Source organism: Pseudorca crassidens, chromosome 4 (assembly GCF_039906515.1).
Source record: "Pseudorca crassidens isolate mPseCra1 chromosome 4, mPseCra1.hap1, whole genome shotgun sequence".
Lineage (NCBI taxonomy): Eukaryota > Metazoa > Chordata > Mammalia > Artiodactyla > Delphinidae > Pseudorca > Pseudorca crassidens.
In genome coordinates, this window is record NC_090299.1 from 3,495,271 (window position 1) to 3,513,867 (window position 18,597).

General features: G+C 49.3%; 1 protein-coding gene across 3 annotated transcripts in view; it reads left to right on the forward strand.

Annotated features, from left to right (window-relative positions):
- Positions 1 to 9,324: 9,324 nt before the first annotated feature.
- AFAP1 (actin filament associated protein 1) overlaps positions 9,325 to 18,597 on the forward strand; it is a 153,234-nt gene continuing 143,961 nt past the window's right edge. For 2 of the 3 annotated variants that reach the window (XM_067735022.1, XM_067735021.1), the window contains exon 1: positions 9,326 to 9,540. The gene's annotated coding sequence lies outside the window, so the exon portion shown is untranslated. Of the gene's footprint in view, positions 9,541 to 18,597 lie in introns of all 3 variants that reach the window. The other variant, XM_067735023.1, reaches the window with a different exon arrangement.

The window sequence follows — 18,597 nt, forward strand, 5'->3', positions numbered from 1 at the left end:
GTTAGACAAATGGCCCGAGAGCACACAGCTGGTAACTGGCAGCCGGATTCAGACCAAAGCCCGTGTCTGTATCCTCTGTCATTGCCGTGTTGGAGAACGAATTGCATGTCAGGCGTGGGGCGAGGAGTGTTACATACCTTATCATCTAGCTGAACAAGCACCCATTTTACAGATGAGCAAACTGAGGCTCAGAAACATTAGGTGACTTATCTACCATCATACGGCTGCTCAGCAGAGGTGCTGGGATTCCAGCCCAGGACCACCGAGCGCTAACCCTCCTCCTTCCCTACCTCCCGCGCACAAGGCTCAAATTCAGCAACTTTGAATGCTGCCTGTTCTGTGCTTATTTTTTTCGATAAAGAGTCCCAGGGGAAAACTACTTATTGGTACAAGTTTCTGTGTGAATCATTTTCTTGTGTAAAGAGGCACAACTTACCGCCGCCAGAAGATGAACATTGAATGGATGCATGCGTGCACCCGTGGGTTCACATTCAATCAATCACATTCATCCTAGTCCAGAGCAGAGTGATGGTGGTGGCGTAGAGGACCTTGGAGACCAGTCAGTCCCATGTGGGGATACATTTAGGGCTTGGGGGACAAGGGCACCCATACCTTTATCTTGTCACTGGTAGGCTGGCTGGTCAGAAATCTATGTATGTACCAACCTGTGACTTAAACTCTTTTAAATAGTGAAATACAGCTTGGTGGCTTTGGTTGAAGTGGCTTTAATCCACTTGCTGGGTAAAAAAGCATGTAAGGTTCTGGACAATGTGGTGAGAATACTGAGAGATTTAGCAGGTCTCTCCCCTTCTGTACCAGCCCCTTCTCTGCACTCCAAGCTGATGCAGACAGGGCCCAGCCCCCGCTTTATGGACCAAGAACTCCTCTCGCCCCAGTTCTGCTCACACAAGGCTAGACTTCCACTGAAGGACAGGGAGAGAGGCCAAGGGATGAGCATCACGCTGCAACCTGGGGTTAGTGGAGGTGCTGGGTGAGGGACTGGCCTCTGGACATCCCTGTTTAAAAAGTCGCAGGCTGACTATGGAGAACAGTATGGAGGTTCCTCAGAAAACTAAAAATAGAGCTACCGTACGATCCTGCAATCCCACTCCTGGGCATATACCCAGAGAAAAATATGGTCCAAAAGGATACATGCACCCCAATGTTCATCTGTTTTCATTAGCCAAGGCATGGAAACAACCTAAACGCCCATCAATAGAATGGATGAAGAAGATGTGGTACATATATACAATACTCAGCCATTAGAAAGAATGCAATAATGCCATCTGCAGCAACATGGATGGACCTAGAGATCGTCACACTGAGTGAAGTAAGTCAGGCAGAGAAAGAGAAATATTGTATGATATCGCTTACGTGCAGAATCTAAAAATAATGATACAAATGAACTTATTTACAAAACAGAAACAGACTCACAGACTTAAGAGAAGGAACTTCTGGTTATCGGGGTGGGGGGGAAGGGTGGGAGGGAGGGATAGACTGGGAGTTTGGGATTAACATGTACGCACTGCTATATTTAAAATGGATAACCGACAAGGACCTGCTGTAGAGCACAGGGAACTCTGCTCGATATTACGTTAACAACCTAAATGGGAAAAGCATTTGAAAAAGAATAGATACATGTGTATGTATAACTGAATCACTTTGCTGTACACCTGAAACTAACACAGCGTTATTAATCAACTCTACTCCAATATAAAATGGAAAGTTAAAAAAAAAGTCCCAGGCTGTACCTGCCACTAGACATTTCCCAGCAACCAGCTTCCCGCTACGGCCGCTTTCCTCTTCTCTGCCCGCTGCCCTCACCCCTCTGCCGTCTTTATTTCCCCTTCTCTGGGGGTGCTCCCAAATGCAGCTGCCCATCCGTCCTTGTCCAGAGCAGGTTAGCTCTCTTTGTGTCTCTGCCTCAGCCCCTCCACCGATGACCAGTGGGTCTTTATCATCAAAGCTAACCTTCCAGGTGGCTTCCCATACAAATATATGTGCTTTTCTCTGGGAAAGGACTTTTGAGGTTTGCTCTTAAAGCACTATCTCCGCCCCCTTCCTTTGCCTTGGGCTGCTCCCAGGAGAAGCGGTTGGAGGGGCCAGGCCTTGAGGCAGAGAGACTGATAGAGATGCTTTTGCCGTGATGCTGGGGAGAGATGCAGCCTGGGAGGAGGTCGTGGCAGGGAGGCTGGGGTGGAGGATATGAGTTCCAGAAGGAGATTCAGCAGGACCTGCTGACTGGGCTGGAGGATGAGGAGCCGGGTGCAGACTGGACCCTGCTTTCCCACGTGGCAATGAGAGAGATGGTGGAGGGGCAAGGAAATGGGGGGGACAGCAGGTTTGGGGTGCGTGGAAGAAGACAGTTCTGTCTACTGCATGTCACGCATGAGGTACCCACCTCCAGGGGGACGTGCTCAGGAGACAGCTGGCCATGAGGCTCAGTGGATGTCTCAAATGTCCTCACGGATGTCTGCGAGGGATGAGCAGAGTCACGGGCTTGCAGGAGACTGTCCCGGGACATGGTACCGAGTAAGCAGAGTGAACCTTTCAGAGTTTGGTGGAGAAGAACAGAGTACAGAGGAGAGTAAGGAGGGGCAGCGAGACGTGGGCAGAGGACCAGGAGGGTGTGGTGTGACCGAGCTCAAGGGAAGAAAGGGGGTCCACGGAGGGAGGGATTCAGAGAGCAAATGGCGAGGTGAGGGCAGTCCGGTAGGACCCAAGGGCATCCTTCGGGTTTACTCCCAACTATTTCGTTGATGACCTCGGCAAGGAGAGTCATGTGAGGTGGCGGGGGGAGGTGGACAGCAGGCAGAGTGGACTGAGGCTTGCGGGGGAGGCACCTTGGGAATACACATCTGAGTCCGCATTGGGGAGAGGCTCGGGGCAGTGGCTGGAAGGGTGAAGGGTGAGGCAGAGGGAGGGCCTTTTGGCATGGATGATGGTGTAGGGGATGTGTTCTTCTTTTAATGAGAGAGACCTGAGCATAAAAATACCAACGGGAAAGAGGCAGGGGAGTGATGGAGGGAGAGAGGAAGTGAGAAGAGAAAGAGAAACCAGTATGGACTGGAATCACGTGCCTACCAGGCAGACTGGAAACGATTTGAATCTCTTCAACCCTATGAGACTAACTGACTAATTCAGCAATTATTGAGTGCCTACTGTGTGCCAGGCACTCTTTCGGGATCTCCAGATACAACAGTGAACGGGATAGATAAAAATCTGGAGCTTACCTTCTATCTGGGGTGGGAAGAGCAGACAGACAATACACGCGTCAGGAGAGGATCAATACTAAGGAAGAAACAAACAGGATAAAGGGAGAGAGTGACAAGAGAGGGTGTTTTTTATACAGGGTGGTCAGTCCTGGGGGAGGGGAAGTCCCTTCTTCCATAGTGACAGGGAAGGAAGGAGGAAAGGAAGGCTGAGACACTGCTTATCTTGTGTCCGGAATAGGATCAGCATAAGCACAAGGTCTGGACAACACGTTTTAACCCTAAATTGTTCCAATCAAATAACACATTTCCATCAAGCATGTACAATGGAGCCAGGTGCCTTGTGGGTACCAAGGAGACAAGTATGAATCAAACACACCCTGCCCTGGAAGAGCTTGCTGTTACATGGGAGAGACAGACCTGGAAACAGACCATGACGGTGCAGGGTGTTAAATGGAATAATATAGGGCAGGTTGTTCAAGCAGCAGTGAGATCATGGTAGAGGCAAGGAGGCCTTCCTGGGGAGTGGAGGCAGCTTCACAGAGGCGATGACACTTAGCTGGGTCTTGAAGAATGAGTAGGAGTTTGCCAGGTCAGAGCTTCAGCTGGAAAGGAACTTACATCTATAAGGTGCCTACTAGGTGCCAGGCAATTTACATATAGGATCTCATTTAATTCCCAGAAAAATCCAGCATGGTGGGGATCATGCATATTGACTGTTGTGTCTACTGAGGCTCAGAGAAGCTAAGAGACTTGCCAAGGTCATACAGGTGTTAGAGCTGGGTTTCAAGAGATGGTTGTTATTACTCTCAAACTTATTATTTCTCCAAACACCAAGCCACCATAATAACTTGTTGGACCAGCGTTTGCAAAGGCACCAAGCAGAGCAGGAGAATGACATGCTTAGGACCAGCTGGGAAGTGACTCTTTTCCCATCATGCCATGTGCATGAAGGAGACAGAAAACAGTGCATGTAAGTGGTTGTAGCTTTTGGAGGAGACAGATTAACAGTTTTGTTTTTTCTTTCAACGTTATGAGACTGTTATCCCATTGTCTTTTGACTTCCATTATTTTGGGTAAGAAGTTATCTGTAAGTCTTATTGTTATTCCCCAGAATATGGTGTTTGTTTTCTATGTCTGCTTTTAAGATTTTACTTTATTTTATTTTATTTCATTTCATTTCATTATTTTATTTTATTTTCCACCACGTGGCATGCGGGATCTTAGTTCCCTGACCAGGGATCGAATCTGTGCACCCTGCCCTGGAAGCATGGAGTGTTAACCACCAGACCTCCCGGGAAGTCCCAAGATTTTATTTTAATCATGAGTTTTCAGCAGCTTGGTAGGCAGCCTCTGAGAAGACCCCCAATGATCCCTGCTTCCTGGTATTCCCACCCTTGTGTGGTCCCCTCCCATTGAGTGTGGGCTGGACCTTCTGACTTGCTTCTGATTGAACGCAGTGAAGTTGATGGTATCTTCCGGTAACCTGTGTAGCTTCCATCTCAGGTGTTCTGGGGAAAGTCAGCTGCTGTGTTGCGAGTGGCCCTGCATAGCGTTCACATCTTGTGAGGAATGTGGCCTACAAGAAGCCATATGAGTGACTTGGAAACAGATCCGTCCCCCAGTCAAACCTTCACATCAGACCGTGGCCCCAGCTAACAGCTTGGTGGCAACCTTGTCAGAGACCTTGAACCAGAGGTACCCAGTTGAGCTGTGCCAGATTGCTGACCCACTAAAACTGTGAGATAATACTTATAAGTTGTTTTAAGCCTCTAGGTTTTGGGGTAATATGTTATGTAGCGATACATGACCAGTGCGGCAGCCCTGTGGGCTTTCAGTGCCTTGGTGAACTCACATCACATCCTAACCTGGGCTTGGATTTCCCACAGGTGCCCAGTTGCCATAGATGATACGTGCTCCCTCTAGGCTCCAGAATCTAGGAAGACTGCATCAAAGGTGTCATGGAAATGCACCTTACCTTGTGACATAAATAGTTTGTAATTAACTTTCTTCCTCAAGAGATGTGTTACTGGAAGAATCTGGAAGAGATCTCTGGTCACTAACCCTACCTCATAGCCCTTCACAGTATCAAACTAGGTCAGGAACTTCTACAAAGAGTGTTGGCCCAGCTCTCGGATCAATAAACCTTGATTTATTTTCCCATCAAATGAACATTCTCTTTACATCAGAAGGGCTGTGGTGGCAAAGAGGGATTGGACTTATTTTCTGAGGTTCAAGAGGTTCCAAAATTTCAGTTTTATATAGGGAAAAACTTTCTACTAGTCAGAGCTGTGCAGTTGTACCCTGACTGGTGTAATGGGTGGTGAGTTTCTTGTTAGTGGACATAAGCCCAAACAGGATGACCACTGATGAGGAAGGATGGTCAGGCTGAGTTTATTAATTTGACAAACGTTTCTTGAATGTCTATACACTTCAGTTAGGAATTCTGTAAGTAACACAAAAATTGACTAACAGTGGCTTACATCAATAAGGTTTTTGTTTTTCCTACCTAATAGAGAATCTGGAGGTAGAGGATTCCTGGTCTTGATTCAGTGGCTCAGGGGTAGGAGAGTCAGAATCTCTCTGATTCTGACTGTTGCTTGTCATTGTGAGATGGCTGCTACAGCTCCAGACATCACATGTGTGTCCAAGGTACTAATCCCTACTGCTTAGAAAAAGCTGTATCTATTCCTTTCCTGGCGGAGAAAAATCTTCCCTAGAAGATGTGCTGGTAAATCTTCAATTACCAGCATTCTAGGGGATGGAAGGAAGGAAGAAAGTCCTGACTTGTACCAATTACCAATTTCTGTGGTATAAATTCTCCTACCACATCTGATTTCAAGCTACCAACATGACATTGCTCGCTGCGGGTGTGGGAAGAGATGACTGTAGCACACCATCATATACTATTTCTATCGTACAGTTATGATAGATGTAAAATCCTCAGTGGCATAGATCATTGTAAACTGCAGTGAAATAATTAGGAAGGAAGGAATTTTCAGTATTTATTATCTTTGCTTTTAATATGATTTTCATCGTAAGTTTATATAATTTAATTTTTGGGTAATGATTGGGTTTAACAACTGGCTTGCAAAATTCCTAAACAATGAGCAATTGGCTCTCATGGTCTGGTCCACATTGGCTCCAGGCCACCACTGCTGAAAACATTTCTTCCAACTTCCCCTGTGTCTCACTGGCCAGGACAATAACACATGGCCACCTTGGGCTATAAGGGAGGTTAGGAAGGCAGAAAACTATTTGAGTGTCTCTGATGGACTATGCCCAGGAAAAAGGGGGCTGGGAAGGACAGTAGGGCCAGCCGACCCACTGATGGGTTAGTCTACCTTTGACCAATTGCCTTAGAAGAAAACTGTGAGGTCATTTGAAGCACAACACACTCCATTTCTGTTCTCGTGGGGCTTTCATGCTGGTGGCAAGAGAGCAATGCTGAACAAATTAGTAGAATCGTGATGAATGCCAGAAAGAAGTACAGGGGGCTGTGAATGTATGTATTGGGGAGGGGACCCAGTCTTAGTTTTTTATTGTTTCATAACAAATAACCACAAATATAGCAGCTTCATGTAACACACATTTCTTAATTCAGTTTCTGTGGGTTGGAGTGTAGCCCATGTTAGCTGGGTCCTCTGCTCAGGGCTCACTCAGTGTTTTGTCTGGGCTGCATCCTCACCTGGAGGCTTGACTGGGGAAGAGTCCTGCCAAGCTCCTTTAGGTTGGTTCCAGATGTCGCTTCTGCAGGCCTGCCTGACCGGGGGCCCAGCTCTTTGCTGACTGTCAGCTGGAGGCGATGCTCAGGTCCTACAACCATCCACAGGTGACTTCTCCAAAGCCTGTAAGTAGAACCTCTCCTTATAGTCTAAGACAAATTCTTTTTTTAAATTAATTTTTATTGGAATATAGTTGATTTCCAATGTTGTGTTAGTTCTGCTGTACAGCAAAGTGAATCAGTTGTACATTCACATATATCAACTCTTTTTTTAGCTTCTTTCCCCAAATTGGTCATTACCGAGTACTGAGTAGAGTTCCCTGTGCTATACAGGAGGTACTTATTAGTTACCTATTTTATACATAGTAGAGTGTATATGTCAATCTCAGTCTCCCAATGTATCCCTCCCCCCACTTACCCCTGGCAACCATAGTTTGTTTTCTACATTTGTAACTCTGTTTTGTAGATAAGTTCATTTGTACCCTTTAAGATGAATTCTTATGTAATGTAATGTGACCCGGGGAGTGACAATTCGTCACCTCTGTCACCTGTATTGGCCAGAAGGTGTCACGGGTTCTGCCCGCACCCAAGAGGGGGAGATCATACAGGGGTGTGACTCATTGGGGGTCACCTCAGGGTGTGTCTGCCATGGTTGTACTTGGCGCAGAGGTGGCTACAAAGCCTTCCTGGGGAAATTGACACTGAAGGTGAGACATTGAAGGGTCAGTGGGAGTTGACCAGGTAGAGGGAGAAAAGTGTGTCAGGCAGAGGGCAGCATGAGCAAAGAGGTCTGGGACTGCGTGCTGTCCTTCGCAGTAATTACTTCCCTTCCTGAGATTTTTTGTTCCTGATCTCTGAGTACATCCCCCAAACATGGGGCCTGGCTGAGGGGCATAGGGAAGTTTCTTATCTCCAGGGAGGAATTTGGCAAATCAGACTGGAAACCGGGCTTTCAGTGGTGTGCGTGTGCGCGCGCGCGCGTGTGAGTGTGTGTGTGTGTGTGTGTGTGTGTGTGTGTGTGTGTGTAGGGAGATGGGGATAGGGTCTGCCCCAGTCACTGTCAAGACCTTATCCATGCATCCATTCCTTCTACCAGCAGCCCTGAGTGCCTTCAGGGTGCCAGGCTCTGTTCTGCACAAGAAATGACTCAGACCCCTGCCTTGTCCTAGAGGTCACACTTCACTGGAGGTGGGAGGAAACCACTCATAGGGAAAGCTCCAGCTGGTGCTGTAACTAAGGTGGCCACGGATGCGTGGGGATGCAGAGAAGGCAGGCCTGGCGGGTGGGGGGTGGGGGAAGGACGTAGTCCAGGAGGATTTCAGGTTTCAAACTGAGCACCTGGGCGGATGGTGAGGCCATTTACTGAGAAAGAAGAACGTGGAGGGGCAGGTGGGGGGCATTGAGTAAAGCACTTTGTTTAGATGGTGAGACATTTGAGATGCCTCCTGGGCGTCCAGCTGCGTAGGCAGGGGAGGTCAGTGCTGGAGATACAGAGCTGGCAGTCACCGCAGCCTGTGGATGGTTGAAAGCCTGGGAGAGCCTGAGATTCTTGGTAGGAGGGTCCATGCCCGAGCCATGGGCCACCCTAACACCCCAGCACCGAGAGGTTGGGCAGAGAAGGGGTGTATCCTGGAGACTCCCGGAGGAGCCGCTAGTGATGGGGAGGAAAACTGGGAATGCGGGGTCACACGACGCCCAAAGATCAAAAAGACGGCGAGGACAGAGGTTTTATGGGTGATTGGTACTTGGATATACGGGGGGTGACAGGTGGGGAGAGGGGAGCATTGCAGATGCGGAACAGCGTAACCACAAAAGCTTTGAGGTAGGAAGGGAAACAGCTCTGCTCTGCGCTGCTTTATCGTGGGTTAAAGTGACTCCGAGAAATCTCTGGTCCTGCCTGGCGGAGCTCCTTCAGGGAGGGCCAAGTTTGCCTCTACTCCACTCCGACCGCACACCTTACGGGCTGCGAAAATGTTTGTTTAATGAATAAAACATGAACGAGTGAATGGGACTTTGTGACGTGGGGGGCAGGTGGTCTCGCTCCTTGGGCCTCAGTTTCCCTTTCTGTAAAGCAGGCCAATCCGATAAACTTGAGTTCCGGGTTTGGGATGAGCACGGCTTGCTGAGCGGATTCCAAGTGGACTTTACGCCCGGCCTCCCCGGGTCGGACCGGGTTGGACCGCGAATCCGCTCGCTCTGGGTCCGGCCCCCGCGGGACCCAGCAGCCCAGCCCTGGAACGGCCCCGCCCCACCTCCCTTTGTTTCTACAGGCCCCGCCCTCGGCGCTCAGCTCCCTCTCCATTGGTTGGGGGGCGGGCCCCGAGCGCCGGGCGCCGCCGGGGGCGGGGCGGAGGGGCGCGGGTGGGGCGAGTGCGCCTGCGCGTTGCCTGAGCCCAGTTGCAACCTCTCGCCGGCAGCTGCTCCTCGCGGAGCGGGAGACGGAGCCGGACCCTGAGTGCGAGACGGGCTGAGACGGCTGCGAGGCGGCCCCGCCCCGGGGCTCCATTGTTGCGGCGACTCCGGCTCTGCGGGCTGCTCGGCTCCGTCTCGCTCGGCCAGGGCACCTCCGGCAAGGAGTGAGTGCTGCCCGGGAGGCGGCCTGAGGTGAGGCGGCGGGCGGCGGGGCCGGGCCGGGCGGGGGTCCCCGGCGGACATGGGTCCCGGGGCTGGGAGAGGGTCCCACGGCCGGGCGGAGGTCCCGGGGCTGGACGGGGTCCCAGGCGGCAGGGGTCCCAGCCGGGCGGGGGGGGGGGTCCTCGGGAGGCAGGGGTCTCGGAGCCGGGCGAGGTTCTGGGCCGGACAGGGGTCCCAGGCCGGGCGGGGGACTCAGGCGACAGGGGTCCCAGGCCGGGCGGGGGTCCCCGAGAGGACTGAGGTCCGCGAGCCGGACGAGGTTGCCGGGCGGAGGTCCCGGGGCTGGACGGGGGTCCCAGGCGGCAGGGGTCCTGGGCCGAGCTGGGGTCCCCGCCGGGTGTGGCAGGTCCGAGGGGGGCGCCGCGAGGTCGCTACCCGAGCTGGCGGCCGCCGCCCTGAGCGACTGTGGGACGGGGACGCAGAGGGGGACTGACCGGGCCGTCGCGCGTCTGGGCGCCGGGCATGGTCTCGGCCTCGGGGTGGCACCGAGGGGGCACCGCGCCTGCCGCGACTCCGCGTGGATCCGCGCGTGAAGCCCCGCGCGGGGTCCTGGTGACCCTGAGTGTGGGGGACTGTCTCGGTCCCCACTCACTCCGTGGAGTGGCTGGTTCGCTGTGTCACCGAAGGTAGCTCTGCGTGGGCCCTCGCGCGTGGGGATCCCGGACATCCTGAGAGTGGGAGACTGTCTCTGTCCCCCCTCCCCTTCACCCCTGGTGTGACTGGTTCGCTGTGTCTCCTTGAGGGTGACCGCGTGGACCCTCGATTGTAGGGATCCTGGGCACTCTGAGAGTGGGGCCTTTTCTCGCTCCCCACCCCCATGACTGGTTCACTGAGTGTGTGTGTGTCACTGAGGGTGGCTCTGCGTGGACCCGCGCGCGCGGCGTCCTGGCCACCCTGCGAGTTGGAGGGCTGTGCCCCGTCCCCTCCCCCCGCATCTCGTCGGGGTGTGATCAGTACCGGGGGCAGGCTCCCCTCTGCCCCACGCGTGCGTGCGTGTGTGTTGGGGGTTTCATGTGTTTCGGGGTGTCTTTGTGCGGGTAGTGGCGCCCGTCGGGCTGTAGCCGGCTGTGCGTGGGGCACGCAGATGGCCTGCGTCTGACAGCTGACCCACTGTTTTATTTATTGCCTTATTTGCCCCTTGAGCAGAAGCGGCTGCACTTCCCCGGGAACCCGCTCCTCTCCCCGGCCGGGTCCCCGGGGAGCGCGGGGCTGTCACCGCGCCTGGGGACCGCGAGTCAGGCCGCCGTTTTCTGCTCAGGCGCGAGGCTTGGCCGGCCCGGCGGGAGCCGGCTCTGATTGGAGGGAGCCTGGTCCCTCTGCCCGGCGCTTCTTGATTTCTTCCGTTAGGATTGGGAAAAAAAAAAAAAAAAAAAAAGGTCTGGAAAGCCAGATTTAACTTTGCAGCTCTCTCAGCGCCTGGAGAGTGGAGGAAACTTTCCCAAGAATTTGGCGGGCTGGAAAGTGCGTTTGAAGGAGGGGAATCCACACCCACGGAATGAGGCCAAGGCAGTTACAGTTAGAGGTCAGGTTTACAGAAGGAATAGCAGGGGTGAGGTTGTGGATCGGGAGACTTGGATTTCAGCCTGATGGCAAGAAGATCTGCTACTACCCTGCAGGCTGTGTGTCTCTCAGCCACTTAAATAAACTGGGGTCATTCACTTACCTTTTTATCAAACGTATGAAAACACCTATTATGTTCCAGGGATGATTCTTTTCCCTGGGGAACGCGAAGTCTAACAAGCCTTGTTAGACTTGCAAGTCTAACAAGACTCTGAAAAGTCTTTTCCTTTCCAGAGTGTTCTGGTCCAAGACAGAAAACTGAGCTATAGGCACAAGTAGCTCTAATGCCCAAATGGAAATTCTTTGTGAACAAGATGGTGTATAAATAACAGGCATGCAAGATGAAAATGTGGTCCTAGCTGCAGCTGTCGCTGTTATGAAGTCCAGACAGCCTGCAGGCCCTTCGCTCTGACTTCTCTGCCCTCTCTCTTCCATCTGCCCTACGCCCGGCTCCAGGCTTTCACCCATTCTTACCGTCTCAGTTTAGGTGACTTCTTTCTGAAGTCTTCCCTGACGTCCTCATGCCCAGCCCTCTGAGAGCTGTGGTCTTCAAGGACAGGGTGGTTTGCTGTAGTACCCAGAGAGGAAGAGGTGTATCAAAACGAGAGGTCCTCCTAAATGAGAGGTCCTTTTTCCGTACCACGGAGCCAAGTCTTTCCTGTGATTTAAAATCTGCAATTCTTCAATTCTCCTAAGGGTTTTTAGATTAACATTTGCTGTAACTTCCTAGTGTTTGTTGTACAGTGTAGAGTACTTGATTCGAATTTATTTGGTCTGATTCTGGCTCTGGAATAAAGTTGCCATTTGTTCCTGCAGAACCACTAGGCTTCAGTTTCCTCACCTTTGAGGTTTTTAAACTAGGTAAGAACCTTGTCAGCCCTAAACCTTTAAATTCTTTCAACCAAATAAAGCAGAGGAAAGTTCTCTTAGTGGCAGTTGTATAAATAATGGGGATCTTTGAAAATGTAGATCTAAAGTAGAAGTTCTTTTTCCTTCTTTCCCTTTTTTTTTCTTTCCACAGTTGCATGGGTGTATACTTTGTCTCAGAGTTGAAGGAGCAGGGCTATGATGGAAGCTTAGGCAACTGTTTTTTTAAAATAAATTTATTTATTTATTTTTGGCTGCATTGGGTCTTCGTTGCTGCGTGCAGGCTTTCTCTAGTTGCGGCGAGCGGGGACTACTCTTCGTTGCGGTGGGTGGGCTTCTCATTGTGGTGACTTCTCTTTGTTGTGGAGCACAGGCTCTTGGCGTGCGGGCTTCAGTAGTTGTGGCGCATGGGCTCAGTAGTTGTGGCACGCAGGCTCAGTAGTTGTGGCTCGTGGGCACTAGAGCACAGGCTCAGTAGTTGTGGCACACAGGCTTCGTTGCCCCGCGGCATGTGAGATCTTCCCGGACCAGGGCTCAAACCCGTGTCCCCTGCATTGGCAGGTGGAGTCTTAACCACTGCGCCACCAGGGAAGGCCCTAGGCCACTTTTTGATATTGTCTTGCATCTTCTTCATAACCACATTTTGCTTGCAGCATCTGTGCTCTATCAAATTGGTTTGAAGTTTTCCTTAATGAAATTGTTGGATGCAGAACTCTTGGCAGGAGCATTTTGCTGATCTTTTGAGTGTCATATGAAGTCGGCCAACTGCAGGCTTCTCTTATGCCGCAGTCTCTAACAGAGATTTTAATGCGGAGACTCTGAAGTAAGTGAATTTTGGCAGTACCTTGAGTAAGTGTATGTGCTCTACTTCTAAGGACTCTAGTAATAAATCCTTCAAAATATTAATCTCCCAATTCATCTGTTTGGCAAGATGGGAATTTGGTGTGCTCGGTTATTTTAAAGCCACATGTCTGTCAAAAGGATACACGATTTTCTCTGCTATTCTGTTTGTTTGTTTGTTTTTTGGCTGCGCTGCACAGCTTGTGGGATCTTAGTTCCCCGACCAGGGATTGAACCCGGGCCCTCGGCAGTGAGAGCACAGAGTCGTAACCACTGGAGCTCCAGGGAATTCCCTCTCTGCTATTCTTATTTGGATCATTACAGGGATTAAACATAGACGGTAGCTGTTTGGTCAAGGAGTGATGCCATCAAATTATATTTTCATGTTAGGTAGGATTTTTGTCCTTGTTTTGAGTTGTGGTCTTTAATTAATTTTAAAAAGGCGCTCTGTTACATACTCCATGCGGTTTGTTCTGTTAGGGATCTTATTTTTTGGGAGGGGTCTTCAGAAACACAAATGGATTTTCTTTGTGGTTTCCTTAGATTGTCTTTTTTCTTTGAATTTTTCCTTAGATTGTCTTAATGTTTTCACTGAAAACTAGTTAGTACTTGTTCTGCAAGAAGGCCTGATTTTTATTTGGATTAAATGAAAAGGGTGTTTCATGGAAGAGAATGCCTGGGGATGGAGAAGATAGCGTTTGAGCTCTGCTTTTCCATGTTGTTCCTCTTGTTCTTTACTGGAGGAAGAGGGTTAACCAGTTCTTCCCTGGTGGCCTAATCAGAGCGCTGAATCCACCCCACCTTAAAGAACCGATGGTGCTTTCGCCGTTAGATGATGGTATTCTATACATCATCTTGTTTAAGCATTGTTTGCCTAGAACTAGAAATTCAGTGATAAATTTTTTTCTTAGACTATAAATCTAAGTCTTCGCTGTTACTTCCCCCCATCCCACATCACCTATCAAATGTTTTTTTTTAATTAATTAAGTTTTGGCTGCGTTGGGTCTTCGTTGCTGCCTGCGGGTTTTCTCTAGTTGCGGCGAGCGGGGGCTACTCTTTGTTGTGGTGCGCGGGCTTCTCATTGCGGTGGCTTCTCTTGTGGAGCACGGGCTCTAGGCACGCGGGCTCAATAGTTGTGGCACGAGGGTTCAGTAGCTGTGGCTCGTGGGCTCTAGAGCGCAGGCTCAGTAGTTGTGGCTCGTGGGCTCTAGAGCGCAGGCTCAGTAGTTGTGGCGCACGGGCTTAGTTGCTCCGTGGCATGTGGGATCTTCCTGGGCCAGGGCTCGGACCCATGCCCCCTGCATTGGCAGGTGGATTCTTTTTTTTTTTTTTGGCAGGCGGATTCTTAACCACTGTGCCACCAGGGAAGCCCTACCAAATGGTTTTTTCTTCTTTCTTTTCCATTTTAAAGATCTTATCATGTACGTGTCTATCATTGCTGGCTACATCAAAACCGTTTTGAATGTTGACAGGATGTAATATGAATAGTGTAGTAAAGATAACTTACTCCTGTTCTTTTGCACAGGAAAGCTGGCCCCAGTAAGGCTTTTGTTAAGTCCAAGTACTTCTCTGAACTGCAGTTCCCGCACTTGTAAAATGGAGTTAATTGTTGGTAGTACCTGCTCTATCTAGCTCAAGAGATTGTTCTGAGGATAAAATGAAATCATGAATGTAACGTAATTTTGTAAGTTGTAAAATATTATGTTGTCAAGGATTTAAAAAAAGTGCTTCATTAAGAATGTAATGAACCTGGGTTTTTTAAAACTCCAGATGTTTAATGTACAGATGATCCTTAACTTGAAGGGTGTCAGGCAACTTCATTTAGGATCGTTTTCTGTCTTTCATTGGCCCGTGTTGTTTGATATCTTAGCCTTTTGGGGGAACATCAAATTCAAGTTTCAGAGACGTTAATTTTTTGTAAGTAAGGCTACTGAACGTGCAGAAATGTAGCCTTTAACAGTCTGTCTCATACGTTTGTTCCTATGAACCTTTCTTTAATGAAGCATAATTGCTGGGCACTTTAGTTCCTAAGTGCCCTGTCTTGAGGGCTGGCCTGTTCACCTCTGAAACTTCCAGCAGAGTGAGCAGCAGGCATCAGGGTGAACCTGACCTCAGCACCACAGTGTCCTTGGCCTTCTGTCCTCAAGCCACCTTGGAAACTGCAGTGCACTTTATACTTTAGATGCAGATGGTACGTTGCACTGTCACATAGTTTGACAGCCATTCAGATAGATTACCCATGATGTGCCCGAGTATGGGCTACATGCAGAGATTCGAAGGTGGGACCCAGTCCTCACTGGAGAATCGCTGGAGGCTCACGGTGTAGCGGGAGAAGCAGACCTGGTATCGCTCAGTGCAGGTGGTAGGTGCTGCTAGGGGTACGCAGGAGAGTTTGGGAGCCGGGTTGGTTCACACAATCCAGCATTTATTCTCCTCCGTGGCACTTAGAGTTTGTCAGGCAAGACAGGCAGTGACAGGTTTATAAATGAACGGAAGGGCAGTGAATTACCTGAAGCCTAGAATATGTAGATATTCTGGGCAATTTATAATTCCCCAAATCTGCATTTATCAGAACAAGTCTATGGTCTGTTGTTTTGGATGGAGTACGGCCGTCCCTGTCTTTTGATTTAAGGAAGTCAGTTGACTCTTGTTGAACGTTGATGATGTGACAGACACTGCTGGGTGTTTTCACATATATCACTGTATGAGTTTCCTGCTTCTGCTGTAACAAATTGCCCCACACTGAGTGGCTTGAAACAACACAGGTTTATTATCTTACAGTCTGTAGGTTAGAAGTCTGACTCGGGTCTCACCGGGCCAAAAACAAGGTGTCTGCAGGGCTGTGTTCCTTACTGGAGAATCTGGAGGAGAACTGCAGGGAAGCTCATTCCGATTGTCCACCGAATATGCCGATAGTAGCTGGCACTTGTAGGGCCGGGGACCCTGCTTCCTTGCTGGCTGCCAGCCGGGAGGCTGCCCCTGGCTCCTAGAGGCGTCTTCCTGGACCTTGCTCGGAACCCCCTGGCTGCCAGAGCCAGCGAGGGCCGGCCAGTCCCGCGCCAGCTGTCTGGTGTCCCCTCTGCTTCATCTCTCTTCTTCTGCCTGGAGAAAGTTCTCTGCTCTTAAGGGCTCATGCAATGAGATTGGGCCCACCTAGAATCCCAGGATAATCCCCCTGTCTAATCCCCCTGTCTGAGGTCTGTAGCGAAGCCCCTTTAATGTGACAGATGTGACAAATCACAGGTTCCAGGGGATGCACACGGGCCTCCCACAGTTACCCAATCCATTTATGACAGCGTCCAGTGACACTGTTATTGTCACCCTCAGTTCACAGAGAAAGAAAAGGCATAGATATTTTAAGCAAATTGGTGGAACCGTTAAGATCGCTGTTAAACGGTAAGACAGTGCTTCTGACTCGACATGGGGCTGATGGTGGGATTATAGCAGCAGGTCAGTCAGAAGCAGAGGAAACTTTGTGTTTTGGAGTACTTAAACGGGCCACGCTGATTACAGAAGTTTCGCCAAGAAGTCATCAGAGTAATTGCTTTGTTAGAAAAAACACCCACCTGGGGGATTTGGGACGTGAAGGACTCTTCCTCACGGGGTGAAGAGTGCATAATTCCATGTCCGGTTCTCGAATGGAAACAGCTGAGTCAACCCAACAGGGATTCACATTCCTGAGCTTTAGAGAACCTGTTTCAAGGCTGAAGCAAAGTGCAGTAAACAGAGTTCATACTTCCGTTGATAGTTAGGAACGAGGTGCATCTTGTGGCCAAGGAAACCGCAGGTGATGGTCACCAGCATCGAAGACCAAGCATGATCTCATCTGATCGTGTAGGTGTTTTTAATAGTTTTTCATTAGGATTTCTCTTTTTTCCTTCTGTAAGAAAGCAGAATCTAGAAATCCTAAGGCTTTTAACCTGGCCTTCAGGAATTTACCAACTGCCTGATACCCTTTGCAGAAATGTTGTGTGTCTGTGCCTGTGTGTGTGTGTACTGGGGGGAGGATTTATAGCTTTCCGTTCTTTTTCGAAGGGGTTGAATTCCAAAAAGTTTAAGAACACACCGCTTAATCTGATATTCTTGCCGGTCAAGTATCAGATTTTGTTTAAAAATTAAATACCCCATTTTAAACAAAGTTATACAGGCGCATAGTTTTAAGCGTCAAAAGTTCTGCAGGATTTAGAACAAAAACCCAGCAGTCACTACCCCACCCTTCTCCACCCTGATTCCTGCTCCCCAGAGGCTTCCCCTTTCAACATTTTAGCTATTTCTTCCAGATTTGGGGTGAGAGACATCCTGCTAAGGAAGAAGACGATTTAGGTCTCCTACCCACTCCTTCTTGCACTGCCCACTTCTTTTTTCCTCCGTCCTCTCAGTATAATTACGTTAAAGGTTTTGGTTAAATATTCAACAGCACTTATTATGATTATGGAAACATTATTCACAGCTGAGATATGTAGTCGATTTTGATTACGTTTCCCTTCTTCTACAGTTGTTTTTTCTTTTTCCTAGAGTTGAGAATTGCCCTGCTTTGTTTTGCGTCGTTTTCTGTGCTGTCACTTCTCCCCCTCCACCCCCCACAGTTGCAGTCTCCTCTTTGTATATTCACAGACCACAGGGCATCATCCAGTTTGTGCTTTTCTTAGCATAATTCTTCCTGAACCGCTCACCAGCCTGCTTTCCTCTAAACTGGTTGCTTCCTAGACCTGCTGCACATTCCCGATCACCCTGAGAATTCCTCTCACCTCTTTCCCGGGTAGATGCCTCCTTCTAGTTTTCTCTCTATTTTGGTTGAGCGTGTCACCATAGCTTTGCAAGAAATAATTGTTTCTGAGATCTCGTATAATGTTGGAACATTTTACTCTCGTTTAATTGATAGTTTGGCTGAGTATAGAATCCTGGGTTAGAAATCATCTTCCTGAGGACTTGGGAAGGCACTGCTCAGTTCACTTCCAGCTTCATCGTGACAGGTGATGTGTCCAGAGCCATTCCTTTGTATGTGGCCCGTGTTTTCCTCTGGGTGAGTTTTTAGGCTCTTGTAGATATTCCTCGTGTTTGCAGATGTCATGGTGGCCGCGCCGTGACGTGGATCTTGCCTCATTCACTGTGATGGGCACTGGGTGGGCGTCTTCCGTCTATAGACCGCTGGTCCTCTGTTCTGATCCCGAATCTCCTTAAATGTCTTCTCTTTTCCCATTTCTTTGTCTTTTTGTTTTCCTTTTTGGGATTTCTCCAACTTCTCCAGTAAACCCTTCTCTGAATTTTGTATTGCTCTGATTATTTTAATTTCAAAGGCTCCTTTATAGTCCCTGAAAATATTTTTCAAAAATACCGTCTTCCCTTGTTCCGAGGACGTGGTCAGAGGTTTATTACACCTGTATCCTGGAGGAAAGGTTTATCTTTTCATGGCTTTCCAGCTTGATTATCTGATAAAGCCCGAAGGATTTGAGAGTAGTTTCATGATACTTCCATAGTTTGAAAGAAAAATTTCTGTTCCACCCATTATCTATTCTTTAATATGGAAAAAAGACCTAATTTTCGGCCCTTGGTGGTATTAGAAGGTAGCTTTTTTTTTTTTTTTTGGCGGTGCCGAGTGGCATGTAGGGATCTCAGTTCCCAACCAGGGATCGAACCCGTGCCCCTCTGCAGTGGAAGTGCAGAGTCCTAACCACTGGGCCACCAGGGAATTCCCTAGAAGATAGCTTTTGTGTGTCCTCAAACACCTCCATTGAAAACACTTCTTTTCCATCCATGCCC